Below are 12,651 nucleotides of genomic sequence, written 5' to 3'. Positions count from 1 at the left end.
ATGTCTATACTGAACACTGTGACCTCTATTTTTACTTCTATTTTACATGCTATACTATTTTATTTCATACTTATCTTGTCTAGCACAGTCTCTGGAGCGTAACAGTAAGAAGCATTTTGTATAAAAGTATTCTGTACTTCTATATGACAACTATTAAAGAAACTTGAAACTTGAAGTAACATTATTCCTCAAACAGTGTTGAACTTGAGTGCTACAGTCTTGCGTGCATAGTAGTATAGACATATTAGCATAGTAGGAATTAATATATGCAAGGTAGATGACTTAGTAGAAAAGTGCATAATAGTAAAAGACAGTACGAAGGTGTTAGGAAGTGATTCATTACATCCTGTGGTTTGATTGATTGATTGATTGAAAATGTTATTAACAGATTGCAGAATAGAACTATCTTATAAATGGCCTTTTTCAGTGTTTAGCATTGTTTCCTAGCTATGTGGACTTATATTAATATGATCTATGTCTCTAATTCTCATATTGGCGCATTCTTCCAATTCTCCTCTCACAATATTCACCCTCACTGAACTGAGTCATCTGAAAATGTGATGATTTGTGATGTCAGAGAGACACCGCTGCATGTTAATGTCCCAGATGCCGCGAAGGCCACACAGTGGTTTAGGAGCCCAGCCTCAAAACGGCTCGAGATCTTGAGGTAGAAAAATGCTGTTTTTGAGGACTTGATTAGAAATACAAAACAATGAGACCAGAGAAAGACTTTCGTCTTGTTTACATCAGGGTCCCCCATTTTCAATTCATCATAACATATGCCATACACATACATGACATACAGATAGACAGTACTGCTACATCTATACATTTATGACATACCAGATTTACAAATACAGTACTGTTTGTGATACAAAAAGAGTTTAAAAAAGAGAGTATATACATTTGACGAAGAAACTGTACATTGGATGAGGTTTGGTGGGGGGGGCTGGGTAGGGAGGGAACTGTACATAGGAGGTGGTTGGGTGGGGGGTGGGGTGGGGGGGTGGGTGGGTAGGCGGGTGGGGGTAACTGTACATTGGATTATCGACAAAACCTTACTTTGTTCCAAGAAGAGGGTCTCGTGTATTATTGGGTTAGGACATTTACTGTACATTGGAGGGGGTTGGGTTAGGACATTTACAGCGGCCAGTTTCGAATTGCAGTCTCCCGTAGGTGCTCCTTGAGAGTGGTTTTAAAAGTGGGTAGTGATTCACATTTCTTTACAGCTGTGGGTAGGGCGTTCCACATTGATGTGGCATAATTGCGAAACGTGTTTAGTCCCTTGTTTGAGCCGAATCTGGGTTTAACATGATTTGTGGAGCTCCCTCTGGTGTTGTGGTCGTGGTATTCACTGACCGTTGGGAAGTATTTTGACATGTACAGTACATGGGTACCTTAGTCATGTAGTGTATCTTAGTACATGGGTACCTTAGTCATGTAGTGTATCTTGTAGACCAGGCCCATTGCAAGTTGCTGTACTCTGTCGTCTACTCTAAGCCATCCTAGCCGGCGGCGAGGCTGGACTGGGGGAGAGTCAGGGGCTGCTGCCGGGGTAGAGGTAGACACGGGCCGCAAGCTTGCGGCAGGAGTGGGGTTGGGTGGACGGCCGCGCCGTCGGGGCTGAGCCAGCTCCACAGGCCCGTCCGGGGCCATGTGTGCAGGCTTAAAACGGTCCACCGATATCCGCTCCTGAATCCCCCCTCTGTCCACCATAAAGCTCTTGGGTCCCGCTTCCAGGACCCGGAAGGGCCCATCGTACGGAGCCTGGAGTGGAGAATGGTGGGCATCGTGGCGGATGAACACGTACAGGGCTGACATCAAGTCCTTGGGGATGTAGGACAGCGGAAAACAGTGATGTGCTGGCACGGGAGCAAAAGTGCTGGCGGCGTCTCGGATGGCCAAGCTATGAGTCGCAGCTGACCAGGGGGCTGTGGCACCTGGGAGGAACTCCCCAGGGACTCTTAGCGGCTGACCCAACACGAGCTCAGCCGAAGATGACTGCAGATCCTCCTTTGGGGCCGAGCGCAGGCTTAGCATGACCCACGGCAAACGGTCGACCCAATTACTGTCCGTAAGAGCCGCCCGGAGAGCAGCCTTCATGGTGCGGTGGAAACGCTCACAGAGACCATTTGCCTGCGGGTTATATGCCACGGTGCGGTGGAGTTTCACCCCCAAACTCTCCGCCACGGCGCTCCACAGCTCTGACGTGAACTGGGGCCCTCTGTCCGAAGTTAGATCCACGGGGGTACCGAAACGGGCAACCCAGGTGGAGATGAACGCCCGAGCCACGTGCGCCGATGTAGTGGATGACAGGGGCACAGCCTCCGGCCACCTGGTGGTCCTGTCCACCATGGTTAGTAGGTGAGTGAACCCCTGGGAGGGGGGCAGCGGACCCACCAGGTCCACGTTGACGTGATCAAAACGTCTCTCCGGGATGAGAAATGGCCCCAGCGGGGCCTTAGTGTGCCGATGCACCTTGGCGCGCTGGCACGCTACACAAGAGGCTGCCCACCCCTTGACGTCCTTCCTGAGGCCCGGCCAGACGAACCTATCCCCCACCAGCTTAACCGATGCCTTCACCCCCGGGTGTGACAAGGCATGTATAGCATCGTAAATGCGGCGGCGCCAGCCAGCGGGGACCATCGGGCGAGGTTGGCCGGTGGAGACATCGCAGAGGAGCGTGGCCTTACTGTCCTGGAACACCACATCCTCCAGTCTCAGTCCTGTCGTGGCCGTCCTGAATGCCTGGATGTCCATGTCCGTGCACTGGTCAACTGCCATGGCTGTGTAGTCCACACCCAGGTGCACAGTGTTGACCCGCACTCTGGAGAGGCAGTCAGCCACCAGGTTGTCCTTGCCCGCCACATGCTGCAGGTCCGTGGTGAATTCCGAAATGGCGGACAGTTGGCGCTGCTGCCGTGCCGACCATGGTTCCGTGGTCTTGGCCATGGCAAAGGTCAGAGGCTTGTGGTCCACGAAAACGGTGAACTCCCGGCCCTCCAACAGGAACCTAAAATGATGCGTGGCGAGGAAAAGGGCCAGCAGCTCCCTGTCAAACATGCTGTATTTCCTCTTGTTGTCCCGAAGTGTCCTGCTGAAAAAGGCCAGAGGCTGCCAGGCACCGGCCACCCACTGTTCACACACCGCCCCCACAGCATAGTCCGAGGCATCGGTCGTGAGGGCTATTGGAGCGGCCGGGTATGGGTGTGCCAGCATAGTAGCGTTAGCGAGAGCAGCCTTAGCACTATCAAATGCCTGGACCCTCTCAGGGGACCAGTCCACCTCCTGATTGTCCTTCTTGCCCCTTAGTGCCTCGTACAGGGGGTGCATCAAGAGAGCCGCTCCTGGTATGAATCGGTTATAAAAATGTACCATAACGAGGAACTCCTGTAGGGGCTTGATGGTGCGAGGACGTGGGAAGGCAGTGATCGCCTCCACCTTGGTGGGCAGAGGCACAGCTCCCTGTGAAGTCTATGTCTGGCCGGCCGAACTGACACTTGGCTGGGTTCACAATCAGCCCATGTTCATTCAGCCGCTGAAACAGCTGTTGGAGGTGCAAACAATGCTCTTCAGCAGATGTGCTGGCCACCAGGATGTCATCTAAATACACAAATAAAAATGACAAACCTCGCAGCACAGAGTCCATTAACCACTGGAAGGTCTGCGCTGCCCCCTTGAGTCCGAAAGGCATCCTTAAAAACTCGAAAAGTCCAAACGGGGTAATAACGCCGGTCTTGGGCACGTCTCTGGGATGGACTGGCACCTGGTGGTAGCCCCGCACCAAATCCACCTTGGAGAAAATGGTGGTCCCGGCCAGGTGAACAGAAAAGTCCTGGATGTGCGGGACAGGGTAGCGGTCATGAACCGTGGCACTATTGAGGCGCCGGAAATCTCCACACGGGCGCCACTTCCCATCAGCTTTCGGAACCATATGCAAAGGCGAGGCCCACGGGCTGTCGGAGCGCCGCACAATGCCGAGCTGCTCCATTGTGTCGAACTCCCCTTTAGCGATGGCCAGTTTAGCGGCGTCAAGGCGGCGTGCACACGCGAAAACTGGCGGACCGGCCGTGGAAATATAATGCTCCACCCCATGTTTTGCGACCATAGCAGAAAACGTGGGCACAGTCAGAGCGGGGAAATCAGCGAGAAGCCAATGGTACACGTCCCCCCCCCCCCCCCCCCCCCCCAGAGTGCAGGGGTAAGTGGCAAATGACACAGCGTCAATTAAGCGACGGTTCGCCACATCCACCAAAAGTCTATGAGCACATAAAAAATCCGCGCCCAGTATGGGCATCGACACAGAAGCAATTACAAAATCCAAATTAAAAGCATGTCCATTGAAACAAACAGTCACTGACCTGGTGCAGAAGGTGCGAATCGGAGTTCCATTGGTGGCGTCCAGCAGGGGGCCGTGACTGCCACTCAAGCCGTCAGCAGCTGAAGCTGGCAGGATACTCTGCTGGGCTCCCGAATCCACCAGCAAGCGCCTACTGGACAACGTGTCCTCAATGAACAGCAGCCTCGTTGTGTCGCCAGCACTCACAGCCGCTAATGAACGCCGGCTCTGGCATTTCTCTGGCCGGCAAAAGAGCAAGGCTGCTCACAACGTCTGGCTTTGGCACCATAACGCTGATGAAAAAAACACAGTTCATTCTCCCTCCGGCGATCCGATACCGCAGCTCCCATCATCTCCCCCGCCGGCAGCGCAGTGTTAACGTTAATGCTATAGTGGCGGGTTGCCAGCAATATTCTGTCAGCTTCTTCCGCCATCCCCCGATAATCCTTGGCTCTCACGAGCGGCGAGCTGGCCAAGGCAGTGCGTACTGGAGGTGGGAGCTGACGCAGAAATAACTGCACAAATAAAAATTATGCGTCAACCGAGCCGAGCAACGCTAACATGTTCTCCATTAGCTCGGTCGGTTTACTGTCACCTAAACCGTTCAGTGACAACAGGCGCTCCGCCCGCTCCGTATCTGACAGCTGAAACAGCCGTAACAGCTGTTGTTTGAGAGCGGCGTATTTCCCCATGGCTGGTGGGTCTCGTAAAAATCCCATGACGCGACGGGTGGTTTGTGCATCCAATACAGCGACTACATGATAGTATTTTGTGTCGTCCACTGTGACACTGCGCAGATGGAATTGAGCCTCGACATGTTGGTACCATGGGTCCTGGTCATGCTGCCAAAACGCCGGCAGCTTGACAGACACCACAGCTGCCACCGCAGCGGGGCGAACAGCGTTTTCGTCGTTATTACTCATTTGGAATAATAATAATCCAACGATCAGGGTCACCAATGTAGAAGTCGAAGGAGGAGGCGATGCAATAACAAGCGTGACAGGTCCTTCAGGTTACTTCCTACTTTATTCATTGACAAAATCACCGCTGTACACACACCTACCACTCTCCTATATCTCCTCCCCCGTGACCCTTCAACTCTGGAGTGAGAGACTCCCTCAATGTGACACCACAAAATAATAAATAACTAATGTACAAAATCAATGGTGGGTGCAGGTTGTTGAATGAAGTGTACGGGTGTCAAACTAGAGTAAGTGTCAGCTTAGCTGGAGGTACTGCTGCAGGAGTCAGGAGGGATGGACAGCTGCTGGGTGAAGGTGGGCTTAGACAGACCCACACTGTTTTTTTAACTATAAAATTATGAGCTCAAAGTATGAGCTCACTGACTGAAATCTTCAACAAAAAGCATCAATTGTCAAATAATATTGATCACATTAACTAGACTAAATGTTTTTGAGGAAATTAGAAAGGGAACAACAACTTCAGCCCTGATCATAACCACCACATATTGTTTTTTGTATTGTCAGATTTAACAACAACTATTTTCAGAAAAGTGGCAATATTTCATTTTTAATCTGACATTACAAAAAAAACTAAAACTGGTTATGATCAGGGCTAAAGTTGAATAAAATATTTATGGAAAAGAAAGTAGGAAATAATTTCAACATATAATATTTTTATGGCGTTTTTCAATTTAGTCCCCTAATATGGTAAAGAGTATAAAACTTTAGTTTTCAGACACAATGGTTAAATTATTGATTTGTTTCTTGGCAGATTTAACATTGGGCTTTTGACAGGGGAGATGATGATGCATTGCATGGTAACGTTAGCTAGCTAACATCCACGTGTTTTTTTGTATCACTGACTAACCTGGTGGTCCCTTGACCTTCTTGGTGCAAGAAAACATTTGATAAATGTTGCCAGATTTAGCAGCATCTCTCCTGCAAGGGCCTTTTTTTCTTTTCTTTTGCTCCACTCTTCCTCTTTTTTCCACTGTCCATCTTTACATCAAGGCTGAAGTTCAAGCGGACGCTATGCTTGACGACGTTAATTGTCTTTCGCTCTATCTCTCCGTCACTACCTGTCATTCTGCAGAGTGCCATCTGCCATTTCATTCGCCGTCTCCACTGTCAATCAGTTGTATGGCCTGGTCCCGCCTCCACCAATCACATGCGGCGGCTCCATTTCTGTGTGTGTGAGCGAGAGGGAGAGAGAGATAGAGAGAGATAGTTCTCCAACTCTGTCACAGACAGTGATCTCCTGGTTGTTCCCCACCCACCTAGGTTATCTAACTATCGCGCCACCGCAACTAGAAACACTGGAGTGGCCTGCTTCTAAGTTCAGTGGCCTGACTGATAATAATTTTTTTTTCTGTGCAGGCCAGGCCACCGGGAAAACTCCCGGTGCTCCCGATGGCCAGTCCGGGCCTGGCTAGCGCCAACAGTAAGCATACTGCACAGTTGTTATGGAAACAAACAAAAAAACTCCACTCAGTTTTCCCATACCTGTAAATCTTCAGGTCGGATCCTGGAATGCCAGATCTCGGCATTCCCATTACCCTGTATCGAATGGTGGGAACTGGGCGGGGGAATTCCATGGATGGTGAAAAGATGGATATGTTTATCTGGTCAAATGAGCATCCATAAAGCACCTCTCGCTGACAGGTGGAGGAGGTGGAAGGAGGAGAGACACTGTTTACTTTTAATTAAGACAGCGTTCACACTGGAGAGGAAACGCTGCGGTGGGAGGAGCTGTCTGTGTCATGCCATGGGAATTCCCACTTCATTCACAGACGCACGGTATTCCGGATACTAGCGTAATGCTATATTTCAGTTAGGTCTTAGCTGGAATAATGCCTTGTCTCCATTAGCTACATTCAGCCTGGCTGGGGCTAGCCATGGTCTAGCATGGTATGGTATGGTTGGGTTTGTGTCTCCATTAGCTATGTTCAGCCTGGCTGGGGTTAGCCATGGTCTAGCATGGTATGGTTGGATTGGGTTTGTGTCTCCATCAGTGGCGGCTGGTGAATTCCTCCTTGGGGGGGGGGGGCGGAATTAATTAGTATCCCCCTCTATCTCTCCTTCTCTCTCTTTCTCTCTCTCTCTCTCACTCACACACAGCGCGATGTGGAATCGATTCGTTACACAATCAGACCTAGTAGTATGTGTAGTATATACCAAGAATAACTTCAGTATGAGTACAGGGCTGTACACATATTTTGCATATTGTTAAACGAGCCAAGGCTAGCTATTAAACTATCGATATGAATTGAAAATGGAGGACCCTGATGTAAACAAGACAAACGTCTTTCTCTGGTCTGCATCCCCTTAACAATTGTATGTATTGAGCCGTACTGTATTGTACCCATTCTGCAATCTGTTAAATAAAGTTTTCATTCATTCATTCATTCAAACATAGACTGGGCGAGATATTGAACAAGCCATAATCCACTTCTTTTAAATCCAAAAGAAACTCCACTCTCTCTCTGATCAATCCAATAATGAACATATATGTATATCTTGTCATTTTAAACAAGTTACCATTCATTGTCCAAGTTATTATACCCCACCCGCGGCGAAATTAATTAGTTATAGTTCAACAACAACACAGCATCGCTGTGTTGAGAGAGCGAGAGAGATAGAGCGAGAGAGAGCGAGAGAGAGAGAGAGAGAGCGAGAGAGAGAGAGAGAGAGAGAGAGAGAGAGAGAGAGAGAGAGAGAGAGAGAGAGAGAGAGAGAGAGAGAGAGAGAGAGAGAGAGAGAGAGAGAGAGAGAGAGAGAGACCGCAACTCACTTTGTTTAGTTGAAAAACGCGGTCCAGGAGGGCTTGATAAAGTGTATATCCACTGTCCCAGACTGTTGATGTATATATCCACTGTCCCAGACTGTTGATGTATATGTCCACTGTCCAGACTGCATCCAGCTAGCCATTATAGCGATAGCGTGTTGTTGTTTGTTGTCGAACCAGCTAAGACAGAATAGCCTACCCTTCGAGAAGCTTTGTGGTCCAGACTCCAGGCTTGAACTTTCCATAAAAGTGTCCATATAAATCTATTTAGTTAGATCCAACACTGTCTGAATGTACAGTATCTTGTGATTATTATCAATTTCCGACATCTACTATTTCCTAGTAGCCCCTCGAATAGCATAATCTGCAGAGCCCAGAGCCCAACGTCTGGGGACGCAATGTCACGTGCCACTCTCAGCCAATAGTGACTACATCGGGCACTCGAGCGAGCGCCCTCTGGTATCGTATTTGACAGCGCTATGTTACGTACGTATTTATTTATACGTATTTGCATTTTGCCCTGTGAGATGCGCAATTATGGCGGAGCAGAAATGAGCGCCCATGAAAACGGAGTGGAGGGGGCTAGGCGCCGGCCCGGCTGGGGGATGAATAGGCTGCTTCCTCCTCGCAAATAATTCTTTCTTCTTCTTCTTTTAACCAGGGAGGGCGGCGCTCTAGTGCCCACTATCGGCCGGCCGCCACTGGTCTCCATTACCTATGTTCAGCCTGGCTGGGGCTAGCCATGGTCTAGTATGGTATGGTTGGGTTTGTGTCTCCATTAGCTATGTTCAGCCTGGCTGGGGCTAGCCATGGTCTAGTATGGTACGGTTGGGTTGGGTTTGTGGCTCCATTGCGTTTCTTGTAAATTCTCTGGTTGCCAGGCAACATTTAAAAATTCACACCACTAACGATAGGTTATGAATATAACCGTAGTTCTATGAATACTAGTGACGCTCAGCGTCATCTGCATACATCTCACTCCAGTGACGTGCACTGAATAAAAACTTCACAATGTACCTTTACATACCAACATCCGTCTGACCACACCCCCATCCGCTACCTACATAAGCCGGGGTGGGGCCACACACTCATCTCCTTCCCAAAAATTTCACCACAAGGAAAGATCAAGGGCAGCAGTGGCGTCTAGACTAATAGAACTACGGTTATATTCATAACCTATCGTTCTATATCATACTAGCTTCCGCTCAGCGTCATCTGCACAACGGGAGCTGAGCGGGAGCTTGAAGCTCGACAAATGTACCCCGCTGAGGCCCCCCACAACCATCAGACCGGGGAGGACCGAGCCCCCCGACCCTCCCTAATGGAGGATACCCTCCCTATTGGAGGACGGGAGGGAGACGGATCCGACCGTGCGAAGAGGAACTCAAGCAACTCAACGCACAGGGTGAGCAGACCGTGGCTTGACCCCACGACTACGCACACGCACAACCGGCATGCCACCAGGGAACAAACGGAAGGAACAAACCTCGTTACCGCCCCCAAAATCACGGGGTCAAGAGCAAACTCAACCCTGTGGCAAGGCCGTAGCAGCGGAGCGCGAAGGAAGACCCAGACCCACTGAAGGGACTGGATCCCCCGGAAAAAGGGGGCCTGGAGAGGTCAACGACGCCACAGCATCAAGACCTCACCAGGCGGTCACTAGTGACACCGCCCCCCACATCGCCAGCGTATTCGGACAGGGCCCATCCAAGAGCGGGCCCTTCCCCCCACTAGCACGCCGCCTGGCACACTGACCCTGGCATACTCAGGCAGTCAGCATGGCTGTAACTCGAAGCACACAAGAGGCTACACTACAGCGGGAGCAGGCAGCGCACCGGGGAGACGACCTCCAGAAGAGGTCGATCCCTCAATCCAGGCAGCAGGCATTTGACCCGAGCCTGGAGCACTGCGGACGAGACAGGCGCCAAAGGGGTCAACTGAAAACAGCACCCCGGCGGAAGGGCCGTATGCTGGCATTGTTGCGCATCATGACAAAGCCTCCACCAAAAAAAAACCACCACATGCAGTGATTGTTCCTATAACCCCTCAAGAAAAAACTCCAAAACACACCTGCGGGTATACTCAGTGACATACTCTATGGCGGGGGAATTTCCGCGGTGCACACGCCCAATCTTTCCGGGGCGTGGGACCAGGAAACTACCCCCCCCCCCCTACCCTGTAACGTGCCGAAAGCAACGTGACAGGAACCCTGAAGGACAGGGGGTTTCAACCCCTGACCAATCAGAAAAGGGGAGGAAAGGTGTACCAGTTCACCCCTTTACGACCCCTCACCCCTGATACGATGTAATGACAAAGTAGAGCATGACCCAGTCATAGCATGCTACATGAAGCATTTAACAGCTTCACATAGCTCATGTGCTAACCTGCTATCTGATTTTTACTAAGGAAAAAACACAGAACAGAGAGGGCCCCTTTAAGAGCCCCTGTACCAGACTTACACATGTGCTTCTGTGGGCCAAAACCTAATCCAGTTGTAGATCTCAACAATACACACAACCCTTCATCACAACAAAAAATGGCAAAGTACACTCTTACTACAGAGGAACGCCGTTTTTCATAACGAGAGAGACATAAGTCCTTGATTACGTATTGGCCACAGGCCTTGCTAAGCACACATGATAAGTGACCAAACAACCTTTTCCCTAGGAAAATAATCGTTTCTCAAGCGGAAGCACAACCCCAGCAGCTTAAGCTGAGGGTTACATCGTATCCCCACAAACACAGTGACACAATATATTGTAAACAAACATGTCTGAGAGGAGGGGGGGGAAGCCCCAGGGAAACCGGGGGGGTCACCCCTCCTACCTTACCCTTGATACGACCAGGTTGAACAGGTACCCCTGTTAATATGTGAACATGCTGTTCATTGTCATCACAGGCTGAGAAAAGGATTCATTCCTTAATCACATGTCACTAAGCATAGCTTCACAGGTTAATTAACCCACTTAGTTGTGAGTTCACCCACGTTACAAACGTTACATGAACACACATGTTCTCATCACAACTAACCAGTTCATTTTTACACATGTAAAAAACAACGCCGATTTTCTATGGAGAGAGAAGCTATACCAGTGACAAGACAATTCACACACAACACGCGTCGTATCCTCAATGTATTGCAGCAACACACGTTTTGGAAACATCGTTATTACAAAACATTTAGAAGGGAAGGAAAGAAGAAGTGTTTAAAGTCCGGTCAGGACTCCTACCTCCACCCTGAGCGCAGGCCGAGAGGACTGCAACACTGGTTAACGGGACACCGAGTCGAACCCGGCATCTCCTGTGTTGGTGACGAGGGTAATGTCCGCTACGCCACCCAGCCGCCGTTCTCCATGTTGACGAAGTCCTCGCTGGCATGGCACCCGGGTGTAGGGTCGACTAACATCCTCTGTCAAAGATGACGTCATGGTCAGAGTGTTTAAGGCATGTTATAGTCACAGTAACGTTCAACAGTGTAGCATTAAGCTAACAGCCGCCCGACTGATAGCAACAAGCTAACGTTTCCTAGCCTAGTGACACAACGGGCTAGCGCCGCAGCTAACAGCTGAGTGGCTAATAGTAGGCCACAAACTAGCACGCAAGCTAAGCAGCTATCACCTGAACTGTACACAACGACATAACAAGCCACACTTCAGACAGGCCGCCGCCTGAAACCCCCCCATCCTAAGAGAGAAGAGAAAAAGAAATGTCAAACACAGTTTTCAACGGTGATTTACCTGACATACAGCGGAGTCGGCTCAATTCCCATACGGGCTGCAGCCGACTTGAGCATGGAACTACCGATAAAGAAGATCCATGCCCACATTTCCTCGTGCTTTAGGGTGTACTTCCACATTCATGTGAAAGATGGGGCCTGCACGGGACAGAGAAGCATCCGCTTGTCCAGAGAATCCCGGCTTCAACCAGGTCTCGGTCGCGGCCCACTAGTTTGACCATCATGGGCGTCAGACCAAGATCCTCCGTCCGCCGCTTAAGAAGCCGAGCAGAGGACCCCAATCTGGGGCCGGCCTTCGTAAAATTGTCAGCGAGCCCCCATAGCACTAGCAGACAACTAGTGCTCGCAAGCAAAACATTACTCACCCAGCTCGGAAGCAACCAGTTTCTCACAACAGCCGGTGCCTCCCACAGTCCAGCTGTATGACCGGAGGTTCAATACCTATCCAGCCGCAGCAAGGAGGACTGCAGGTGGGGAGTATATCAGCAACGCGAGCCCCTAATACGAAAAAACGGTGGAGGTCAGAATGATCATCATCTTCCAGACACTCCAGTGACGAAGACAATATCGCCGTATTTTCTCGAAAATAGTGAGAGAGAAAATAAAGATATAATGTCAACGTATCTCCTTGTTCTTCTGTTTCCCTCTCTTCAGCTAAATACTTTTTTTCCCATTTCAAGTGATTGGTATACAGGCACTCCCTTGGGGTGAAATTTGAGGAGATGAGTGTGTGGCCCCACCCCGGCTTATGTAGGTAGCGGATGGGGGTGTGGTCAGACGGATGTTGGTATGTAAAGGTACATTGTGAAGTTTTTATTCAGTGCTCGTC

Source organism: Notolepis coatsorum (assembly GCF_963971535.1).
Source record: "Notolepis coatsorum genome assembly, chromosome: 7".
Lineage (NCBI taxonomy): Eukaryota > Metazoa > Chordata > Actinopteri > Aulopiformes > Paralepididae > Notolepis > Notolepis coatsorum.
This window is presented reverse-complemented; position numbering follows the sequence as displayed.